Genomic DNA, 25841 nt, shown 5'->3' with positions numbered 1-25841 from the left:
AATTGCCCCCGCTTTGAAAGCCCAAATCTTTCCCCCCTCACAGGTGTACTCCCAGAGCTACAAAATTTTCTGAGCAACTTTCAACTCAGATGAAGATCTCTGTCAATTTTGGGGGGGGGCATCCACCTTAATGTATGCAGATATTTCCATTCTACATGACTCTGCATGTACACCAGAAAAGGAAAAGCAGTTCTGCTCAACAATTTTTTTTGTGAATGCATTTTTGAAGAAAAAACTCCTTTTTACAAAAAAATTCAATGTCATTTTTGAAAATGAATAAATGAGCAGCTCAAAATCAAGCAAAGTGAAACTAGTTCATTTATGACTTTTTTGAGTTAACATCACTGTCATTAGTAAAGTTCAACGAGGAATCCAGTGGTGCTATCGTCAAACTCCAAGGTAGTTATTAAAATGTTCAAAAACTGAGAAAAAAGCTCAAATGAACATTCACTCCAAATATCCAAAAAACTGTCCACTATAACCGGCACGACTTCTTTCCACCAAAACAAAAATAGATAGGGTAGACACTCATTATGAAAAATAAAAGCAGTAAAAAAATCATAAACTCTTATTTTATTACACGTTTATTCGAAATGTATCCGACTTCACAAACATCTTACAAAATAGAAACTTAATTCACATATACTATTACAAGATGGATACCTACATAAACCGGAATCAAAAAGGGGGGTTTGAAAAATGCATATTACGTATATTTTCATCACACATACGTGGATACATATTACACATATTATAAGGGTATGCTGTAGAACTAACATCAACAACACAGGTAAAAATATTCATGAAAGCAAACTACGTGTTAAAAAAATTTCAGTACTACGCATTGTCGACGATAGAACAATTTTATAGAAAAATTTTGAGATCATGACACTTATTTAAAGAGTTCGATCGTCGACATCGCATATGCCACACAAATTAGGTACTAGCAAATATCGGAGGGGAAAAAGAGGTAATTTAATCATAGGAAAATTTGTTGAAAATTTTTTTCTAAGCGCTCGTACATCTTCTTATATAAAACATAAAGCTTACACAATTTGTTTTTTCATATTTACATTGTAAATACTTTAATGGACGAGTGATTTTTTCCCTTCATCCATTCGAGTAGGTACTTTTTTAAATAACAATCTTAAAAGTTATACACATTTTACATAGGTATAGGGTAATTTCCACAATAATTTTTTGAGCAATGTATAAAGCCTTTTACAAAATAATCGCACACACATTCACACAGACGAGAAAAAAAAACATCATTATAAGGGGGAAAAAAGATGAAAAAATCATAGTACACATCTAAGGAAACATTTTACCGTAAATTAGATTCACCGTTATAAACTAGGCATCCTTTTTGTTTTACAATTAATTAAAGCATTGCACGCGTTAAAAAACTTCATTTCCTTAAGTTTTTGCCATTTAGGTATTTAGAAAATACTCCGAAAACCCTCGTTTGTACAGTATAAATAAGTATATAAATCTAATAGATTAATTCTTCATATAAATGGTAACGTTCAGCAAAAGTAAAAAGAAACAAAAAAAAACTCTCAAATCGTAACTTTGTTTCCTCCCTCGGAAAAAATTTATTATTACGATTAAGCTTGGAAAAATCTGGCGAGCGCCTGGTGTCACAAATCACCCATTCTTGCCCATCAAAAAGCAATCCATAAATCTGAAACAGAAATTGTAATATTGTTCTCAGCTAAACTGCTCCGAAACTTGATAACTTATTAAATTATACTCTCTTTCGGTGACGTACATAGTATGTTGTGCAGTATTATACCTAGACCTACTACCACGTAAGTATACTTTGTACAATGCATAAAAGTACAATACAACAGACGCACACCTCTTCTATAACCCTTTCTGTCTTTCATCAAGTTCCATTAAGTAAGCAGCGTGTAATGTGCCTTCAACCTTCATACGTCTACTGGCGCTACAAATGATTAATGCATTGCAACTGTATCACATTCTACAATATCTACACTACACGCACATTTTTTTCTTTCTATAGCCAAATTTTTATCCACTACTTTCACGCCTACATACGTCATGTCAACTGATTACATATTAAGAAATTCGAAACCGAATACAATTTTTGCAACAAACTTTCAAGGCTTTCATGTGTTTGAGAGCCCACCTACCTATAACCTAAAAAGTATGCTCGGATGCCAACAATTTCGTAAATAATGTAATCCTTTACAGGCATAAATCTCTTTCGATGCAGAAACCTTCAAAATATGTCTGCTTTAATTTATCTATTTGCATCTATGTTTTTGATTAATTGTTTGGGTGACGTTGCAAAAGCTTCCCATGCTTTAATTTCATAAAATTTGAAGAAAAAAAAGGTTCCTTTTGATTTTAAAGAAAGTTAGTATCATCATTCATCAATCAATATTCAACCTCTTTTCCTCTATAATATGACATTTTTCTTAAATTTACCATTAAATACTCGGTTGGGCTAAAGAACTCTTTACTCGACGGAAAATGATTGGATCTGATCAGATTCGAAATTAGATCAAATCTGTTCAGAACTGAATCCTGATCATATTCAATGGGAAAGATCTGGTTGGATCTGACCAGATCCAGACATTGTCGCATCTAATTAAATCAGACAATATCTGATCAGATCAGAATTTTGATCAGATTAATAAATCTGTTCAGACTAGATAATATCCAATAACTTGATTACCTACATCTGACCAGATTTAAGTGATGTGGATCTGATCAGATCTGATTGTTCAGGCCAGATCAGATCCTAACATTCCTCTGATCCAATCATATCAGTCCAGATCAGTCAGATCTAACCAGATTTAATTACATTAGAGTTTGATCGGATTAGATATTTTCAGGGTTAATCTGATCCAATTGAGGAAACCTGATGATTCAGATCAGAGTTTTGATCAGATTAGATCTGTTCTGACCACATCTGATCCCGACATTCCCCAAATTCAATCACCTCTAATCAGATCTCATCAGATCAGAGTTTTGATCAGAATTTTGATCAGATTAAATACGATGCAGACGTAATCAGATCCAAAGGAAACCTGATTGTTCAGATGAGATCAGAGCAAGCTTTATCAGATCTGGACATTTCGCAGATCAAATCACATCTCACTTGATCTAAAATTAAATCAAGAATTTTCATCAGATTAGATCTGTTCTGACCAGATCAGATCCTGACAGTCCCCAAATCCAATCACCTCTAATCAGATCAGAGTTTTGATCAGATTAAATATGATGCAGACTTAATCAGATCCAAAGGAAACCTGATTGTTCAGATGAGGTCAGAGCAAGCTTTATCAGATCATCTGGACATTTCCCAGATCAAATCACATCTCACTTGATCTAATTAAATCAAGAATTTTGATCAGATTAGATCTGTTCAAATTTAATGAAAAAAAAAATCAGTGAACTTAAATAAAGTAGGTATTGCAGAAATTGCTTGAAAGTTATATGTAGATAAATTGAAATGAAAATAAAAAGGTGGAAAATAACAAAAAATTGATATAAAATCGAGAGCATTGAGCAAAATATCGTGAAATAAACTTCCTTGAGCATAAATAAAATTGTTCAAAGATTATGATAAATTGATCAAATATTCCTGAAATAAAATCAAAATTCACCAAACTTATCTATACATACAAAAAATTCTATTTTGGCATAAAATCACTGAAAAACGTCAAAAGTGATAACATTTTCGAGTAAAATTGAGAGAATCTTGGGCAAAACTCGCATAAAATATCGAAATCAGTGAAAATTGATTAAAAACAATTGAAAATGACTAAAAATTGATATTTAATCGCAAACTTTGAGTAAAATTTTGAAAAAATTCCTTAACAATCGTAAATATTGTTGAAAATTTTGAAAAAATAAATCAAAAATCTATCATTAAAAAGAATGAAAAATTTTCAAAACTCACCAAAAGTACCTACTGTAAATAACACTGTAATGTTGAAATAGAAATCACTCAAAATCGCCAACAGTTTACGAAATTTGGTGATAGAAAAACAAACGCAAATAGGCTAAAATAAATGATGAAAATGTATTGAATTTAGAGGCAAATCCTGCAAAAATTTTTCAATTTTATTGAAAACCGCAGCAATCAATTTTTATTAATTTTGGGAAAATTTTATGAAATATCATGAATGTTGTTGAAAACTCATACCTACGTAGGTACTTATTATAAAACCACTATTAAGTTATTGAATCGGAGTTGAGATGAAAGGTGATCAAAAATAGTAAAATAAAACATTTGAAAGCAATTAAGAATTGATAAGTACCAAAATCACTGAATTTTTGAGACAAAATAAAAATTAGGCCAATACCATTAAAATAGATCAAAATTTATCAAAAATTGTATAACACCAAAAACTGATGATATTTGAGTGAAATTGAGTCAAATCCGACAGATTTTAACTTTTTATTTTAATTCAAATCAAATTTCGACACTTTCATGGAAAATGAGTCAAATTCAAAAAATCAAAAAACGAAATTCAGTCTTCATGAATTCGAATTTGTAAAGCATGTATTTAGCACTTTAAATCAAGTTGATTCGCAATAAAGTCACCCAAAAAAACACACACATTTTTCTTCTTCTTTCGAAGATTGTTTACAGCATTAAAGATAGAATCAGTGCAATTTCACTTTGAATAAAATATTTATCCCTTCCTCTTCTTCCCTCTCTTCTGCGACATTTTTGCAAGTCAACTTTAAACCCACACGATTCATCTTTATCAGTTACAAGATCCTAACAAAATCAAGGCTCACATAACTAAGCAAAGTAAATTTTTAAAATACCACTTAGTAGTAAAAATTTAAACATTAGATGTTATCAGAAGATCATTAGGTTAGATACTTGGTGAAAAAATGAAAAAAAAAAAAAAAAAAATGGATAAGGAACCACAACGAATGTTTATTATCTGAAACATTTATCTATCACCGGCCTTGTCCGAGCCTTCTTACACAAAAATTTCAACCATTCTTTTACACGCTGATGCACACAACTAACACGTCGAGCTTTACTAATTTAATTTAACCAATACCTGCCTATCTAGCCTATGCATCCTACAGTACGAATCCTTTACGAAAAAAATTCATCTAGATGTAGGCTTACATTATATAAATACATATCGTACACATACATACATTCATACATAGCACTCGTGTACGTGGATAAATCATGTTGTCGAAAAATTTACTACTCGTACTACTTGTTTTAAACGAGCTAACACAAATTCACACTTTTCATTAGTACACCTCTCGTCAAAAAGCTGGCGAACGTCGTAAAAGCTCTACTTAATATTGTAGCAGTCCGGCTAATTTGAGTCTAACAGCGAATCCAACATTTAACACGCTCGCTATAGTGTACAAAGTATACCAACATTCGTTAAAATGTTACGCTAAAACAGTTCTGTACGGCACCGATATAATTAATCAAAACATATTACCACACTATAATACGTTGTATGAACTACAAAATATGAAGTATTGTACCATATTAAACTACCTACATAGTACATACACACATATCACATGCTTAACGTGCACCAATGTATTATAATTTCCACGTGACCACGTGCTTGGCACATTATACACGTTTGCGAGGTAGATAGGTAAGAGGTGTGTGTAGAGATAGGTATCCGACGTGCCCAAGTAGATATTTTCCACGCGGATAATGGACATAACCAGAAAAGAAAAGCATAAATACCTATACACAATTCCATAACCAAATTCATTCGTATTTATGTACATTGAACGATAATATTGCAAAAAAAAAAAAAACAATATGTTTAACCAAAACACCAGTGCAAAAGCTATAAAGTAAACGCAAAATGCAATAATTCTTTTGCTAAATGAACAACTGACCACGATGTTTAAATGAGTTGAATTTCGCAAAATTTTACGACAAGCTCGCTGTAAGTATTTAGGTTTGATCCTTCTTCATCCTCATAAAGTTTGCTCTTCCATTACAAAAGATTACCCCTTTCCAGGTTCAGGAAAAATGTACTGAATAATAAATTGAAATTCACAGAGAATCATAGATCGAATTTTTGCTCAAAATTACCTAAATTTGGAGTAAAATTTTTACAGCTCTTTGAATTTTTAAGCTCACCAAATTCTTTGACTTTTTGACTATGTTTTTTGCTCAATAAAGAGCAACACTGCCACAGATTGAATATTTGAGAATGAACATTTTCCAAGACTCATAATATCTCAAATCACTTAAAAAATTGGTCAAAAAAATTCCCACGAGTCATCCACCTTTGAGGGGGGAAAAAATCTCAAATACTGATAAGAAAAAGCCTCCGTGAAAAAAATTGAAAAAATTCGTTCCCTTCTTTCATACACCCCTCCTGCTAATTTCCCTTTCCTGGAAATATAAAAGACGAAAAAAACCACAACCCTTTTTCTCCAGCTTCGACTTCACCATACCACTCAAACTATACGCAATCCCAATACCGATTTTATGAATTATTACGTTCATAAATACAAAATTTTATAGCTCGTTTTTATAAAAGATAAGCGACTCGGTTTTTATTTCGAATAATACTCCGGAAATTATTTTAATTTATCGGGTAAAAGTTGTATTAACCCGTAATAGCGGTACATTTTTCAAATAAGCGATTCGCCCCGAAAACCTTTTTGAAAAAAATATATATATGGGGGAACCCAAGTTCTACAGTTTATCAGTCCGGTATCGAAGCTAAATAGTCAACGGAAATTAATGACGTCATTCGTTAACTTTTTCTCCAGTTTTCAAGAAGTGTGTATAGCTTTACTATACATAGTATATAGTTTACTCGCTCTTCGCCATAGTGTGCTTTTTCTTAAACTTGTATGTATAGTGTAGTATAATACACTACAGCGTCTCTTTCTTTTACTCAGTTCGTTGTGAAAAGATTGTAACTTTCCTCCGATCCGAGCAACGGATAGAGAAATTTACGACGCGTCTTTAATGTCGGCAGTTAGTTGTGTTTGTGTATGTTTAAAATAAAATAAGACGAAAGAGAAGAGAAAAAAAACCTCCGGTATATAGAGATGAGATAGAGAAAAAAAAAGAAAAAAATATCCGATAGCGAAGATACATCCTCACTTGGCGCTTGCAGATTTCGTTTCCGTTCTGAAAAGACTCATCTCTTTCTCTCTTCTTCATTGGGATATATGTGGTGCATGTATATTCTATGATGTTATACACCACTATTATGTACACTGTACCATTGAAGGAAGTGGAAGAACGATGCCAAACGACGCCGATACAAAAATTCCAAAAGTAGGGGTTCGTAAAAATTTTACTACTCGCGACGACGAATTTCCTCACATTTATCACACAATATACTTGAGATTTTATACTTGCAATTTCCTTCTCATATCCAAAATTCAAGGTACCTATGAGAGCAACATACAACATCAAAAGCCAATGACTCAGGTGAGTAAATTCGCGAAAATTCTCGCCATCGAAGTTCTAATTAATCGTACTGTTGATGAGATCTTTATCTGTTCAGATTTGCTAAACTGGTTCTTTTTCATTCAACTTGTTCCTTATTTTACGTAATATGGGTTCGGATACCTTTGAAGTTTGTACGAATATCACCTATACGAATTATAGGTATTAATATAATACACGTGTAATATGCAAGTATAAAATGCATTAAGGCCATTTTCACATGTAAACAGACACCCTCGCCGATCATCGATATACCTACAGACAAAAATTACGTACATGTTTTAGCAAATGTGCCCGAGGATAGGTACATGGTAAGTACATTTGTTTATTTATAATAAACACCAATAAACGAGACAAGCTTGTTTGCCAGCATTTTACTTTGTATTTTTTACGTCATTCTCTCGAGTTTTGATCGGTATCTGGATCTGCTGATCACAAAATGCACACGAGGCGACAGATTCTTATCTTTAACTTCCTGATATCATTTTTGTAAGTAATTTGTCGAAGAAGAAGTCTGTCAATGAACTCGACTCCATGGTATAGGTACATTTATATGTTCATCAACAAATTACTTATTTAAAAAAATTGCAGAAAAATAATTATGACATTAAATCGGTACCTAAGAGAATATTTTGGATTTTTGGATTTTGGTACATTTATGTAAGGTATATAATAACTACCTCAGCATTTCATAATTTTGAGGAGAAAACAGATGAGAGCCAAACAGAAGTAACGAGTTAGTAGAGTCAAAATTTGAAAATATGTATTTCATTTTTAACCAATTAATTGGATCAACAATCAGTTTTTAAATCTTCACGCAGCCTTTTTCAAGAATTCAATTTTTCATTTTCGAGGTTTTTTCTCACACGCTGAAAACTGATGACCTTCATTTAATGAGTGGGTACAAATATCTCAATCAAAGCTCACCCAATTACTCTTTTTTTTTTTTTGGTTGACAAATTTACATTAATTTCTCAAATCTTATCGTTGATGCAATCTCCATTTTCTTAGGATTTTTCCATCTAACGTTAAGAAAACTACTGAATGATCAGAAGTGTCTCCCTTTGCATGAACTAAGCTTTCATAAAATTTTATTTATCTGTTTTTGGGATTTGGAATTGGATTTTAAGAAAAAGAAAAGTTTTCAGTAATTTATTTCCCAATTATATTCTGGCATTTCAATAAAAAATCATTAAATTATACACTTGGGAGAATATTTCATTATTTTCATTTTTGAACATTCCAGTTTTTAAAACATTTTACAATTCAAATCATAAAGTCACAAAATTACGATTTCTCTCAGGGACACCTACTCCTTTCGCAGACCTGCACTTGCTCCAACTAAAAAAATATGAAGACCAAATTCCAAAAAATGTATTCAGTCACATTAATCTCAGTATAACCAACTTGTTTTCTTAGCTAATTTTCAAATTAAAAATATCTGAGAGACCGGGAGAGGGGGTTGATTAGCGATCATATGTGTAAATTCTGTAAATTTGTTGATTAATTACCTCAAAAAAGACGTACACATAGTAAAATTGTGAGCCCTTCAAATCAATATCCCAAGCATTCAATCTCATCCTTTCTCTGGAAAAAGTTCAAAGCTTATGATCAGTGTAAAAGGCTTTTGAGCTTCTATTCACTGCAAGTTGTATGCCTGGACCTGGAGCAGGAAATATTTCTCAGAAAATTTTGGACTCCTGTTTTCCCTTCCCCATTTGTGTGTGAAGTCAATTTTTTTTTTCGTTTTTCACAAAATGGTATAGCAGGTTAAGATAATATAATCGGCCCTTGAAGGTTTTTCAAACAAAACGGGGTCCCAAAAAGTCAACTACGATGAGAAAAAATTTTCAAAAAATTAGACCTCCTCTGGAGCAATTATTTTCGAACTGATGGGTCGAAATGGGAGTTTTATATTTAATTCTTTTATTTTTCACCAAATGAAACTGAAAAGTTTGTCTTCTGTGGAATGTTTTCACTTACAGGTTTTGAATAAAGAAGTGCATTTTACCTTCATCCTTCGTTTCCAGTTTGCTTCATGTCCAAAACATCAAATTTCAAAATTTCCACCGGAAATAATTCAAAGAAAATTAAAAGGGGTTCGAGAAAAGGGTTTTAAAAAAATGAGGATTTTCAACATGCAAATTTGTGATTTTCAAGCCCATAAAAATGAACCCATAAAACTGTAAATTTTTTGAATGTGCCTTCATTGATCTTAAATTTTTTCAGATCTACCCTTCAAGTAAAAAAAGGATCATCAGCATTGAAAAGTTTGCAGTTCAAGAAATCGATAATTTTTTGACAGTGTTGTACGACTTGCAAGGTTTCAAAACTTTTGTCAACATTTTTTCTCATTTCAGTTAATTTTTGGGGCTTAGGCTAATAGTTTTACTTGAAAAGTCATCAAGGATCCATTCGACTATTTTAAACTTGCTACTGATTACAAAGCTTTCTTAAGCAATTCCAAATCACACAGAAAAGTGAAGCTCTGCTGAAGGCTTCAAATCGGCTCAAAAGTGGTAATAATCCATTTGAGAGAAGTATATTTCAGAACAAAAACCCATAGATACTGAAAATTTTATCACAATATTTACAATTTTTGAGTGAAAAAACTGGTACACGATTTACCAAAAATCAAAAAATCAACTTCGACAGCTCAAAATTTGGTCCAGATGAGTGGGTGACGTGATCTTCCAACTATAACCAAATAGCTCCATCAGAATTAGAAAATTATACTCAATTTTTTTGCATGAAAATCAAAACGAAGAATAGACCAAGATATGAAGTTCCTTTATTCTCGTACCAACTATTTCATAACCCAGGTAATCTGAAAAGTTGGTCAATAAATAAATTCTCTCCAGCACACTCTCGCCTTTACCTATCTCAAATTCATCGTCACATCTCCTATCTTTCAAAAAATAAAAAACCCGGCTAGCGACTTACGAATTCATTTAAGAAACCCTGTGATCCCATAAATATCGATGGCACTGCCACATTAACTTTTCGATTTGTTGATATTTTATTTATACATACGAAAATGGAAAACAGAACGGTCTTTTTGTTTCGTTTCATTCATTCTTTTAATGATTTATGCGAGTTATTCGTCGTGCTCCGCTATACAAATTTATATCGTGGGATATTCAAATGTGTTTTTATTGGACAATCTACAAAATTGTGCATAGTTTTTTCTTCTCCTATGTACATCTACGCGAGTATTTTCTTTCTTCGCATTCTTCGCTTCTGCGTATATCTGCTCCCTTCGCCCCTTATTGCTACACCACTCTCACATTCGAGTATTTTTTTTCTCCTCTCTTTCTCTCTCGCTGAGTCGAATTCGTGAAGATGAAAAAAAAATCGAACAGAGCCACTTATTCGCCTACGATAATTCGTATTCGGCAATATATCTTGTGGAAAAGAAGAGAGGGGATCTCGTACACCTCTTTTTAATACCAAAACTAACATGTGGATGCTGGGTTGTTGCAGCTTCGCGAACTTTAACATTGTATGTATTAAAAATATACATAGAGGTGGGTTATATAGGAGAGCTCGTGCGCTTTTGTATCGTTCAAAAACAACATAACCTTTACCTTGACAAAAGAAAACGCCGAAATAAATTATCTACTTCTTTTTTTCTAATGGCATGTACGAGTAAAGTGTATACTTTACCGCACCTCGTCTCGATTGTATATCATTTCTTGTTATTTAAAAAAGACTAAATTTGCATCGAATGTGTGAATAGGAGATTTTGCGTTGGTGGGAAATCCAATATCTTTGTATCGAATTGTCTTCATTTATTATATCTCAGAATAATTCGGATAGAACTGGAATCCTCTCATAAGTAATGATGTAATATACCTTTCATCGTTACATCCTCCCTGCTCCTCCATTCACTCCCGAACACACCTCTTCTCACCTACACCTGTATCAGCATCCAAAAAATGAAAACTTTGCATCTTTCATCAAACATAATTTCCATCCAGCTCGTGCATTTATATAAGCTCGGGCGAAGACGAAATTTAGTTAATAACGTTCCCAAAATTCGAACTTTTATTCGCACATCTTGGTTCGGCGTATACGTACATTTACAATATATCTCTATAATACACACACATACTCGTGGCAATAAAATATATCATAGTTTATTTTTCACTAAAGGAAATTTATTTGCCAGATTTATCCGCTACGTTTTGTTTTCGCTGCTGTTTGCCTCATCTGCAGCCCCCCTCATCCTTTGGCTCGACGCATTGTTTAAGATGCTACGAGTGAGAGGGGTTTCACCAGGACTAAAAATAATATCTGATACATCCGTTGTAAATTTTCCAAGCACATCGGACCTAAAGCTTCTTCCTTCTATATACACGATTTTCTCGCTTTTCTCACCAGTTCCCTCTCCGGTCACCCTCCTTCTTAGCATGTATACGTATATCAGCTCGCCTTTCACACGTATATCTATACCGACCCCCGTTTACACTCAATATTAAACGTAAGATATTGTCTCATAGTTTACTAATATAATATATTATAGAACTTTAAGCTATGGGACACCCCGGTAATACATTTTCTTTACGTGACCGGACGGATATTAAAAGAAATGTAATAAGTTCGCCATATATAGTACATATACAACTATGGTGCACAATATATGTATGTATCGTACAAAATACATATCATACGCCTAGGCAAGCACAGACACACAAATCGTGTTACACATGCTTTAAATGTAATTGCCATGTACCGAGTTCAGCGCAGCGTACTACTACTTCGTACATAAAATATTAAACATGTATGTTTACTGTTTAGTTACTGAACGAATGTCGCCAAAAATTACACCAAAGCATACCTTACTTGAGAATAAAAAATTCAACTACCTAGATGAGAAGTGAGAAATTATTCGCTGGGGTTTGAAAGACCCAAATTGATTTGGACCTCATTTTTCGATTTTTGGTAAATTTTTGAAAATCAAGGGACCAAAAATGGGGAAAAAATCAAAATCGCACTAAATTGACTAAGAAAGGTAAAATCTATTTTTTAGCCCCCAAATCAATTAAAAAAGATTTAAAATGATTCTGAGCAGTTCTACGACAGCCTTCAAAAAATTCTTGAAAGTTGAAATTATTTTATTTCCAGAAAATGATACTTGGGTACTCAATGAAGTTGGAAAGCTAAAATTTACATTGACTTTAAGTCGATTTCAAGCCGTTTTGGAATCTTCAGTTATAGGTACATATGTACTCTGGAAAATTCAGATTTTCACGAAGTTCCTTAAAAACTGTCTAAAATGGCGCGTGCTTGGTCAAATGGGTCGCAAACAAGCACCAATAGGGTTCACTCATGCTAAAGTTGATTTAGACGGAATTTATTGAGCACTTTTTGTAAATTCTAAACTTCTAAAATATAGCTGGAGGCTCTAGAACGACTTGAAAGTAAGACCACTCGACTCAGTTTTGGGGCATAACAAAAATTTAGAAGTCTAAATTTTGGTTAAAAGTGGCAATTTCCATGTTTGAAAATCTGCTGGAGGCTCCAAAACTGCTCAAAACGGCTTGAACCATCTCCAATCAATTCGAAAGGTATAAAATCGGGTACATTATCAAATTTTATGCAGTTTTGTAAATCAATTTGGTAAAACTTTGAGTTTTTTGCTTTTTTAGCCCAAATTTGATTTTTAAAAAATTTCCAAAAATCAAAAAATACACCAAGCTTTGGAAATTTTGGCCAGCGATGTATTTTTGAGATACTTTCTTGATTTAGTTGTCCGGTTCAAAGATTTTCCATGCGCCTGTTGGCTGTTTGGATACCTCCATTGTCAGTTTTTTAATGTTTTTCCCCCACAAATGCTTGCAAAATTTTTGTCATTTTGTTTTATAGGTGGTTTTTGTTTTATTACACACATTATTTTTTTCATGTTCTCAATTTCTATTAGAGAAATATTTCCAACCACTTTCTGTTATTTTTAAACTTTGTAAAATTGCTGCAATCCTTCGATTTTTTGACACTTTTGGTGGCCTATTTACCATTGTTTATTTTTCTTGATTTTTTTGTTTTCATTTTTAGATTTTTTTTCAATTTATATGCTTCAATCAAGTAATTCAAAATTCTAATAAAATTCCATTTCTCCCAGACAAATTATTTGTTAAATCACTGAATGTTTTTTCTTTTTGTTTTCAATCAATCTTTTCCATTTTAATGTCTAAAAAAAAAACTTTCAAATAAGGTATCCTTATCCAAGAAAATTTGTCAAACCGAATGGAGAAAAGGCCGAGAGAGCATACAAAAACACGCCACATAAGTAAAATTTTATATATGCTGAATTTTTTTTTTTTTGAATTTTGTTGAATTTTTAAAAATTTTTCTGAAATTGAAGTAGAAAGCAGACGGCAGACTTGTACCTCATTTTCGATCCCCTGAATTTATTGACAATAATTTTCAAACCATCCTGGAACCTATGGCGAATTTTCAAATTTTCCTGAATCCAGTGTTGAAAAAATTGCACACAAAAAGGACTAATTGAATTCAGATTTTGTAAATTGGGATTTATCATTTTTTTGAGTGACCCTCTCGACCTATGGTATTTTCAAGGATGGAAAAATTTTAAAATCTGGATCATAAACTAATATTGTAGGTCAACAGAAACCAAAAAATCAGATTTTATTTTTATGTACTTTTACCTAATACAGTATAGGTAGGTATACCTATCTATTTGAAAACAGGAGGCATTTATACCTACTATCTTTTTAAAGGATAATCCCTGGGGGAAAATTGAATCAGACTGATCACAAAGACAGTAAATTCGAGTTTATAGACAGTGAATTTCATATTTTAGTCTTTTTCAAGACGGACAATTTTTCAAAAACTGCAGGAATATCCGAAAATCTGTTGGTAACTCTAGAATGATTCAAAACCATCATCAATTCATTTGAGAGGTCAAAAATAAGCTGAAAACCTTCCAAGTTTCCCCCTTGATTTGATCAAATTTTGAATTGGAGGAAATTAGTCAAATTTAAACTCACAAAAATTAATCATGAATTTTTAAATTCAGCTTTTGAAATTTGGCATGATGATCAAATTTTTGAGTGTTTTTTCGATTTTGTTTTATTAGATCCTTATTTCTGTGTCAATTTGACCAGGGTTTAAACCTTAGATCATTTGATTTTGTTCAGTTTTTTTTTTTTGTAATTTTTTCTCAACTCACCCAAAAAAGCCAAATTTGAGGCAAAACTTATTTTTTGAAAAAATTGAGCATGCAATATATCGACTGGCGTGGTTCTCGAGTTGTGCCTAAGATTGGGAACAAAATTTGATTTTGAAAGAATGGATCATAAATCAGTGGTATAGATTCAATTTTGTAAAATCTTGATTTTTTTATGCAGTTCCTTCTGTAAAATTATATTCTTCACAAAATTTTTAAAAACAAAAGTTATTTTTCAAAAAAAAAAAAAAAAACTATTTTCTAAAAATGAAAAATCCATACCCATGCACTTCAAATTGTAAATTAGCAGTATTTGCAATTGGAAGGGACCCACACATACATCCGAGCACGGTATACTAAACCGCTTAATGATCGAGTAGCGCTACTTGTACACATAAGTGGTACTTCAAAATTTATTACCTTGTCCGAGTAATTGATATACATTGGTGTCGAATCTCACTTCTCTGTATACTACATACTTATACTATCATACGTGTATATTGTATAGGTAATAGGTATGTATCAGTGTATTAGGAACAAATACAACAGTTTGCACAATGGAGACGAACGAGGGGACGTACACACTTAACAATTTGTTCGCAACGTTTAACGTTTAACGCATATTGATTAGCTCCACCACGCCTCAGCCCATCACCTCTGCTATGCTACATTGTTTCTTTATATAAATTAGCACGTTTATCTATCTGCACGTTCGCATATAGGTACGAACGTACAATGCTCTCTCCACCGTCCCACATCTACACTCAGCACATGTGCAATTACTCTTCTTCGAGGATTATAGTACACATATCAAGCAGCGTGCAGCCGAATGCTTCTCAACGTACACGCTGGAAAAATTTTCTAATCGAAATTTCCCCACGCCTTGTCCCCTCTCTAGGATACACTCAATTTTTCAGTTTTCATCGCCATCGTCGCTAAAAACAAATCAACAACCGAAGACCAGACCAGTCATAAAATCATATACGCATTCGAGTACGTAAACGTGGATACCCAAAGCGACAATTCAATCATTTCCAACAACTCTTGATAACGAAAATGAACGCGTCAAATCTTTCCAATGTTCGTTAGCTCGCACACGATGAGAAAGAAGATTGAAAAATACCCTTACTCTGACACATTGCCATTGCCGAACGATGAAAGAAAAATAAAAGATAGGCTATCGGCGAAAAAAAGAGCAAAAAATTGCAATCGCGAGCGTATGGAACGTACACGGTGAGCTTTCTAAACAGCTCAGAGGTATATGGAATACGTATACTCGTACATAGTACATATATCGAACCAACCAGCAAAGATTATTTTCTTATAGAGAGAATTTTTCACTTCTTTTTCCCCCTATATAGATACGTGTATTTTTCTGATAAAAATAAATTAGTTTCAACGCTTCAAACATGATGTAGCGATATGTTGAACGTTTATATTCATATACGTAAACCTAACGTACAAGAACTCAGTTATTAAGAGAAAAACTCGAACACACCTTAGATAGTACAATTTCATAAAAATGTGTACCTTTGTCATAATCATCATAATGCATTGTACATCATCATACTCGTATTTTCATCATCATCACCATCACCATCACCATCATCATCATCGTCGTCATTAGAGATGCAATGTCATTCAACTTTTTTCAAGAATATGATGCTGATAGACCTTTTTTTGTCACTTATTTTTTGGGGGCTTCATGCTAATTATAGAAAGTTTTTTTCCACTTTTTAAAAATTCTTTCGTGTTTTCCAGTTTTTATGGCAATTTTTTGATGTTTTCGAAATTCCTTTGGGAGCCCTGCATTCCCCACAGAAAAGCCCTGTACTTATGATAAATATATATTCATTCATTGTGAAGAGAGAGTGATTAACTGATTAAACAGAGATGTCAAAAAAAACACCTAAAAATGGAGACTATACTGCAGACATGGGCAAAAATGATAATTTTTAAAAGCTCAAAGTTCTGAAAAATACTATTTGGTGTGGGTAGTTAAGTAAAAAATCAAAAAAATGACTAGGTCTGAAATAATTTTTCCAAATTTTTCATCGGTTTTCAACTTGCTAATTTTCTGCTCTAAAAAATGATTATGTATAGAGTCCATAATCATCCAACTACCACCCTTCAGAGAAGATGGGATGTGACCTCAAAATATTTACAAGATTTTTCTTTCACTTTTATTGGCTCAATCTTGGACATTGTTAGTCAAATGATGCTTGTGCCAAAAAAATTCAATCGTTTTGACGCACAAATCTATTTTAAAACTTTGAAAATGACCCCCACGCAACCGATCGAGAATTAACAAAATTTTAATTTTTATAAATAGATAAATCTTCGATGCATTGTGCGAATTTTTAGCACATACATATAAAACGATGAAATTTGCCTTAATTCTCTACCAAAAAGTGTTTTAACAACATATCGCAACAAAATTTTTTTCTTTCCAAAATTTGCATTTTTTAAAAGTGAAAAATGAAAGAGCCACAGAATTGATAATTTTTCAATCCGAGAAACTCTTCTAAAATATCTTTATATTCGTACCCATGCAATGTTGCCACTTTCAAGAATCTGAAAAGAATTGCAAAAATTTGTCATGTTTTTGGTTACTTACCCTATGTTTTTTAATTTTTTGGAATTATTGGAAATAATGATTGGAAAATTGGGAAATAAACTCTATACATACCTGTCCTAAAATATTTCTGCTCAGATCAAGGCAGAATCTCAAATCCTCATTACCTTTCGGATAATTTTTTCAAAAAAGTTCTCTCTTTGGAGACCAAAAATTTTTCTGAACAACTTTCAATCCAAAGTGAAGGTCTCTGTACTTACTGAAAAGGGAGATCCCTTCAATCTGTAGCTAGAGTAACTTTTAAACCAGACAAACAGGAACAAATATGTGCTGAAGCGCAATTAAAATATGAGTAAAAAATGAAAAAAATCTAAATTCAACCAAGTTGATATGAAAGGCTTAAATTTGATGTCTACCCCATTTTTGACTCTTCCTTTCCTCTTCCAATCGATTGGAAGCGTTTTCAAATCGTTTATGGGTAGTTCAGGAAGCATCCAGTGAATTTTGAAAGTTGCAATTTCCACAATATCTTATATTCAATGAAGTTTGAAGGTAAACTTGACTGTTGTAGGTGATTTCAAACTGTTTTGACGCCTCCAACCTATTTTTGGAAAATCCAGTTTTTCAAAAAACGTCTCAAAATATTTTCAAAAATCGGTTTCTGCAACTTTCAAAAATCTGCTGGAAATTTTATAAAATCTCCAAAATTGCCAGATGATTTTTGAAAGTTGCAAATTTTTTCAGCAGCTCTGCTGAAGAATTTGGATCCGTTTTCGATCGATTTGGAGGGTCAAAAATAGCAAGCATACCAAATTTCAACTTACCCAGTCAATTTGGTGAAAGTTTCATTTTTTTCACCAAAAATCAAAAAAATGCTTTTTGTCATCGGAAATTTTGATTTTTTGTACAATGTATTTTTGCGAAATCTTTTGATTTAGCTCAGTAAAGAAAAAAATAAGCTGTCAGTTGAGGTACATATCTGCTTTGTTAATCTCTGAATAGTTTGTTTGCCCTGATTCTAACCTTTCAATCATGATAATAGGTAAGTTAAAAATTTCTATGAAACCAATTTTTCCAAAAAAAGAAAAATGAAAAACTTGAATTTCCAAAAAATGAGCGATTGGCAGCGATAACTCGAGAAATCTTCTTTTTAGGTCACATCTTACCTGACTACATACCTATTCATTGGGCTACTTTTCACATGAGTGGGAAAATGTGTACTTTTTTGAAATTTCATGCAACTTTTTTTTGAAAATGTAGGCTCTCTAAAATGAAATTTTCCCTACTTGCGCTTAAATTCGATTTTTAAAACAAATGTAGGTAAGTAACCAAAAATGTCATGACTATTAGGGATAATATAATATGTACAGATGTTTGATTTTTTTTCGTCAATTTATTATGAAATTCTGCAGTGACTAGATGAGTTTTTGAAAAATCAAAACTTCGTTATCAGGATTCTCTATTTTTTTTTTGCTATACAAAAAAACTAGAAAAAACCTCTAGGAATCGCACATCTTACCTCTCATCTCCACACAAACTCCATCACCAAGTGTAGGTATACTTCACCTGGCGGCAAAAAAAGAGGAAAAACGCACACAAACATCTAGGAAAAAAAGAGAGACCTCTCACACAGGACAATTTGTAATCGCAATGCGATGCACTGCACGATAATCGGATCTCGAATACCATCGCGAGTCAGTATCTTCACGCTTTAGTCATCGAGCCGAGCCGCTTTTGTATGTATCTATGTACCTCTTCTGCATGCGGCGATACATGCATTACAATCCAGTCTATATGGTAAACGATGCAGTAATTGAAAGTAACCAATGCATTTTGTTTTCTGGCATCGAACGTTTTTATTCGATCGTATATACATTTAAATTAAGACGTCCGAACGTCGTCCAGTCATAAATTACTTTCTAATAAAACGTTCACCTTTTCCAACTTTTTATTGGCTTCGGTATCTATAGTATACTGCTGCAAACCAATCGTACACCATCCATACTACATTCAACATTGTATTATACACGTATACCTCTAGTCAGAAAATAAGAAAAAAAAATCGGAATATATATTAACTACAAAATACAAATAGATATAGGTATAGTATACAAGTTCAAAACCGCAGATTGGGATGCCCTCACACATGCACACACACGTAGGTATAGGTAATTGGTATAGATAAATACTTTAAAACCACCGCCACTCAATGTGGCCACATGGAATGCTTAATTATCGACTCGCCTATATTATATGACCTCTCCTCGCTGCCTTAAAAATAGAAAAATGAAAAAAAAAATGATATATTACGTGAACGCTTTTACCATCCTATATGCATGAAATACCACAACAACCCGAAAATTTTCTCATTTCGTTTTTTAATTCCGCGAACACGAACCTCTCTCTTCGTCCTACCTTGAAAAAAAAACACATCTCTACGGACAGTGACAAGATTGGCGGTGGCGGCAGCATTTCAATCGGCAATCGGCCATCATCTTTTTCCCTATAGTCATTTGCACGAGAGCTGCACAATCGTACGCCTCATCGCCAAAGACAATTAAAACTGCTGTGTCACACGTGTAGTGCGGGGGTGTAAGGATGGGAGGGGGCTCGGGGCACTAGGACGGATTAAAAATATACTCGAGCGCATAAACAATATCATCGGAAGCGGCGAAAAATACCGCAAAATTAAGTTTTACCCGATAAATTCCCGCAAGGCGAATAAATAATCGCGCAGACAACAGGACGACCGTCCCTTTTGACAGTGGCGGCGGCACAGGATAAGTTACAAATGCCCTTCTGGGATAAACAACGAGCTTCAATTAACGAGAACCATCGTATTGGCGCTATCTAGGCCATCACTGATAAAGTATCCAATTAAAAAAGAATCCCTTCGCCCGGATTGGCGCGATGTATTTATTGCGTGTTATCTGATACAAGACATGTAAGGTTTTTTTCGCCAAACCCCCCCCCCCTCCCATCATCATCCTACTTTTGCTGCTGCTTTTGCTGTATGTCTTTCCACTTCTGCACCCTACCGTCGTCCAAAATAACATCCGGCCAACTACCCCTTTTTCTCCAGCAGAATATAATCGGTGTATGGTATTTTCAACTTTTTGTTGCGAGACTCCTTCCCCTCGGCTCCTATCTTCATGTATATTCGAGTCGATGAGCTGCCATCGATAAATTTCATATAACTTGCCAGCATACTCGTGTACCAGTCCGGTAGGTATACCAAGTCTGAGTATATACACCTTTTCGTGAATAATGGCCATTCGATAAAACGTTAACCGCGTTCGCGATTAATTAACGGTCCATTCTGATGTTTTAATCAACGCGCTGCGCCGTGTAAATTCATCGTATATGCAATACGCAATACACAGGGTACTGGGTATCGCCTTTATTCGTGCTGCGAGTTGGATTATGTACGTCGTTCGTCGTCGTCGTCGTTGTCGTTGTCGTACATAGCTGATTCATCTGTTATGTTGGCCATTGACACTGAAGCCTGTGACCCCCTAAGCTCGTTATTTATATACAGGTCCTTACCCTGCTCTACCCTACCCTACTGTGTTGGTAGCTCGATCTTTACTTTATTATACTGGTTTTATTTCGTCACAAAAGTGTATCAATCAATGTCACTGGAAACATTATGGTTTCCGCTTTTTCAAAAAAACAACCAAAGCTGAGAGCTTTTTACCCGAATAATCAGACGATAAAAAAAGCTATCGAAAGCTATACGTATACACCTACCTATAGTGATTTCAAACACAGTATGGTCGATGATGATTTTGTTGGAAAATCTCTTCAGGATTTTCTGGGAGGCTGGCAAATACACTGCCTTTGATGGATTCAGTTGCTTAATTTTTCGTTTTTGGACTTTTTTTGGTACGAAGACAATGTTTTTTTTTGAGAATTAATCCCTGAATTCACAAAAATATTTGAAATTCAGCCAAATAAGATTGAACAATTATCCTTCAGAATATCTTATATCACTGCTCAGAATGTTTAAATTATAGTAAGAAATCGTTATTATCACACCCTAAATTTTAGCTTTTCCTGTCAGAATGAATGAAGTTCAAATTTCCATTCACCAACATTTAATAAATGAAATCAGCTTCAAGAATTTCATCTGAGGATGTATTTTCCCCTCCAGCTCATCAGTTTTTCTGCCATTTGAGATAGGTATATTTTTTATTTAAAAAACCATTCGAAAAAAATGCTTTAAAAAAATTCTGAAAAAATGGCGTTCATTTTAATATGTAGCTAGTTTATTGAAAAATGCAAAAATGAAATTAATTTTCAAAAAACAGTAAACACCATTTTTAAAAAAAACTAAAGAACTTTATTGAAATATTGAGAAAAGGTTGTTCAAAGATGAATATTAAATAGGTACCTACATTTTTTTAAAAATAGAATGTTCAAATACCTCCACGCATTATTAAACAAAAAGAGGGTTCATTGATGGCAAATTTAAATTTTTTTTCCAATTCCCCTTTTTGAGTAATTCTGGACTATTTCTTCAAATTTTTTTAGACTCGAAATATCAGAAGTAACAGTTACAAAATTTTAAATACCTATTACATTTTGAGGCCTTCTGCAAGATTTTTTACCCTAGGTGAGTTCAATTTCCCAAATTAAAAATAATGCTTACTTTCCATCTTGATAAGAAAAAAAAATTGAAAATTTTCAATTCTCTGACATTGCAATCCAAGATCTAAAGTATTTTGAACTGATATTGCACAAATAGGTAAGTACTTATAAATTTTACCTCGGTGGCTCACTCGAAACGGGGCTCACGCGGATATAGGTGCCTTAATTGGCTCATTCCCTGCCAAATCCTCCCCATTTTTGGATTTATATAGAGTAGGTACTCCGTTTTTTCTCCAATTTTTTTTTTTTTTTTTTTTTGTAGATTTCTTATGGTATACTTAAGTATTATGAAAAAGGAAAATTGCCATCATTGGCTCCTCAACGCCTCTTGTGGCAAGTGGAAAGGAAAGGGGGGGGGGTCTGTTTTTTTTTTCAGAAATCATAATTTGTCGTAAAATGTTCAACTTTGGAGTATAATTGCTCAAAACTGCTGAAATTTGGAGAAAATCTATTGGTGGCATTTTAAAGGTACCTAATTAAGAGCAGTTTTAGGACTTTTTCTCAAAATCGACAAAACTCCAAAGTTGAGCTTTTTTTGGAAGCAAAATTTTCAAAAATTTGCCGAATTTCAAAGCGATCAATTCAAAAATTTGAAAAAAATCTCAGAAGCAGATCTACATTTTTACAATATTCAAGTACAACTAGGGCTTATTTTCGAGGGAGCGCGGGAGGAATGCGTCCCCTCAATGGAAAGCTCGAAAATATCGGAAAATTGTCATAAAAACTTAAAAAATGAAAAAAATTTAAAAATAAAAAATAAACAAATTTTAATAATAGGTATTTTTTAAAAATTTGAATTTTTTTCAGGTAAAAATTATTCAAGTACAAAATTTGTCAAGGTTGTCACATTGAAAATTTTTGAATAATAGAACATTACTACTTACTTAAAGAGCAAAAAAAAGTGATCAAAATTTTTTATTTCAAAAAAGTTAAATTTATTTTAAACAACAAAAAAATGATTAAGGTGCTTCGATTTTTTTCTCAAAACACAGTGGTGGGGGGTATGAAAATTAGGGACTTGCAACTTCAATTTAGCGTTCTCCCAAGGAAGGAAATACAAAAAAAGGCCCGAGTACAACGATTATGACCTTTTCATAGTGGGGTTCGCAAAGCCATGAAAGGTACCACAATTTTGGTCAATAATATGTGAAAAAAGGTCGAAAATTGTGTGACATATCGTTTCGTATGTTTTCAAACTCTTTGAATTTACAAAATTATCAATTAGGTTATTTTTCTGATTTGGCCCCTTCAATGCTTCCCATATTGGTCTTACAGATTTCCAAAAAATTAAAAAGTTGTATGCCACAGATTATATAAAAATAGATTATTAGGTTTTTGAGAGCGCTAAATATAAAACGTCAACTAGATAGGTAATTTTTTTGATTGAGCTTTTTCAACCCCCCCCCCCTTCCTCGACTGCCAAAATTTCCTCGTTTTTAACAAATATGCCACACGATATTTGACATTTTTTGCATTTTGATCAAAATTTTGGAATTCTGTCCTATTTTATAGGATAGGGTATCTTTGTTACAACATATCATAAAAATGTAGGTAGGTATGCTTCCTAGATTTTTTCTTCAAATTTTTAAATTACTTAGATAAAACTGCACAATTTGACAAACTTTTTAAAATTGATTTTTCAAAAAGTTCAACTTTGAATTTTTGAAATTTTCGGCGAATATTTTTGAAACTCATCTCCACTGCCTTTGAAACACTTGAGCAATCCAACTCAAACGTTGAGTATTATGATGAGAAATTCTCATTACAGCACCTATCCCTAAGTGATGCTCCTTCAATCCGAATGTGAGGAACCTACCAAAAAAATAGGACGAATCGTAAGTCCGAACACCTAAATCCAAAACAGGGTTGATTTTACATGAATGGCCCTATCATTTAGCCACTTTTCGTAAACCAACAAACATGGCTGACCTCTCCTCATCACACTTTTCAGCACATTTCCAGCAATACAGCAGTGATTCCCATCTCTTACCCCCTCCGCATCCCTTTTTTCAACCCAGTTTATTAAACTCTACGCTCCATTACGACCAGACAACAACAAAATACCCCTTCTGTAGAAGGAAATTTTCATTTTCGCGCTCATTTCATCGCATTGCATTGGCGGCAGACTCGTTATCATAAGCACGTCTTTATTATCTTGGGTACTTGAACGAACGAGTGAGAGAGAGAGACAGAGATGATCATAACAAGAGGAGGAGAAAAAAAAGCGCGACCGTGAATCCGGATACGCGGCGAAAATTATTTCAAGGTCGTAAAAGGGTTACCCGTGAAGGTAGTTAAACTCAACGGCGGCGGAGAAGGTAATAACAATTAAAATGATAAATTGGTGGCGTTATGCGGGCTACGTTCGCTCTGATGTGCTGCACATATACACACAATCACGTCATAAGTTTCGCTCAATTAACTCTTTATAGTCTGTGTGTATACGCTTTTACGACGTTCAAAGAACGTACTTTACGTTAACGCAGGTCAGTATTAACCATAAACGAAATATAAGCTTTCTGTCATGTCTACGTATATAGTACGATCGTTCGATGCTTCTTCATCCTATACTATAGTCTACATGATGTGTACATATGTATTATGTGACTCGTAATTGCAACTGTGGGTTTGTTTCATCGAAATGACTGTTTAATGCTGGCGAGGTATACTTTGTGCTCTGATATGACTCTTTGTTAATGCCTCCTCCCCCTAAAAATTGGAGGTTTTTATCCTCCTCAAAATCTTTGTTAAGCATAGACCATGAGCTTATGGCTCAAAGTAAGACGAATTAAAAATGAATTTTGAACTAAGAATCTCAAAAATATTCTGCAACAATTTCCTGCTGGACTTCAATTATTTTTAAAACAGTTTTGAAATGATCCATCCCCCCCCCCACTGTTGAATTTTCCTAGATATTATCAGCAATTTTGCAGGTCTTGTGAAACCAGAAGAACGAGTAAAAACACTATCTCCCCTCACCGTTACTTGTGTATCATATGAGGTACCTATAAGACCTACCTACGTATCTCTCGTCTTATCATTTCGAATAATTTACCACACAGGGTCTCCGATTCCACTCCTCGAGCATTCTGACACCTCTTCATATGTTTTCTCGCTCATCTGCAGTCACCTGCGCCACACAAATAATGAAATACACATCGAAGATACGACTAAACATATTTCACACGCTGTACCCATAAATCACCGAGATCACCACCACCCCCACCCACTTATCCGCAACTCGGTACATACAAAATGGGAAAAAAATACAAAACCGAACCGCGGTAATAATTAATAACGCCATATGGCCACCGCGTAACGTTATTCGCGGATGAATTTAATTTTCGAAATGGCGGTTTAAGAAATTAAAAAAAACGCCAACAATTCCATCGCTGTGTTGGTTTTTTTTCTCATTTTGCTCTCCGCAGAGAATGAAAAAAACCATTTGTAATATTAGCGCTATAATTAGCTGCTAACTAAAGCATCCAACATCATCTTACATCTGGGTAACGTCGACCAGCGAACAAAAAGAAAAATGGAAACCTCCCTACATTGCCATGTTTGGGAAAAAAAATAAGGGATACACAAAGAAGCGAAATGAAAGATGAGACGGACAAACTTTCAACTTTTTTTTTTTTGTCTTTTGTAACTTATACTACGTTGCAGCTACTACTATCGCTCTAGATAGTAAGTATAAAAAATATACGCGTTCTTTAACAAATGGATCGAGTAAAGGGTACCCAAAATGTACCGAAGAAGTAATTTTTTCACTTCTTTTTATGCTTTACGGAGCACGAGTACGTATTTTACTCGTAGATTGCTACACTCGAGCTCGCGCCCCCTCTCGTGCGCATTTACGTAGACACCACGTTCATTTCAATTGTCATTATTGCTACGATAAAGATACTCGTAAAAATTATGTTTGTAGGGGAGACATCCCCCGATTAACGTGGCAGATTTGATGCTGG

At 33.7% G+C, this 25841-nt stretch overlaps 1 protein-coding gene across 1 annotated transcript in view; it reads right to left on the bottom strand.

Annotated features, from left to right (window-relative positions):
• Positions 1 to 566: 566 nt before the first annotated feature.
• Positions 567 to 25841, bottom strand: part of Ubx (Ultrabithorax) — a 291829-nt gene continuing 266554 nt past the window's right edge. The window contains exon 3 of the transcript XR_010558665.1: positions 567 to 1684. The gene's annotated coding sequence lies outside the window, so the exon portion shown is untranslated. The remainder of the gene's footprint in view (positions 1685 to 25841) is intronic.

The sequence above is a fragment of the Planococcus citri genome, chromosome 4, assembly GCF_950023065.1.
Source record: "Planococcus citri chromosome 4, ihPlaCitr1.1, whole genome shotgun sequence".
NCBI lineage: Eukaryota > Metazoa > Arthropoda > Insecta > Hemiptera > Pseudococcidae > Planococcus > Planococcus citri.
Note: the sequence above shows the minus strand (reverse complement) of the source record. Positions and strands in the feature narration are given on the sequence as shown.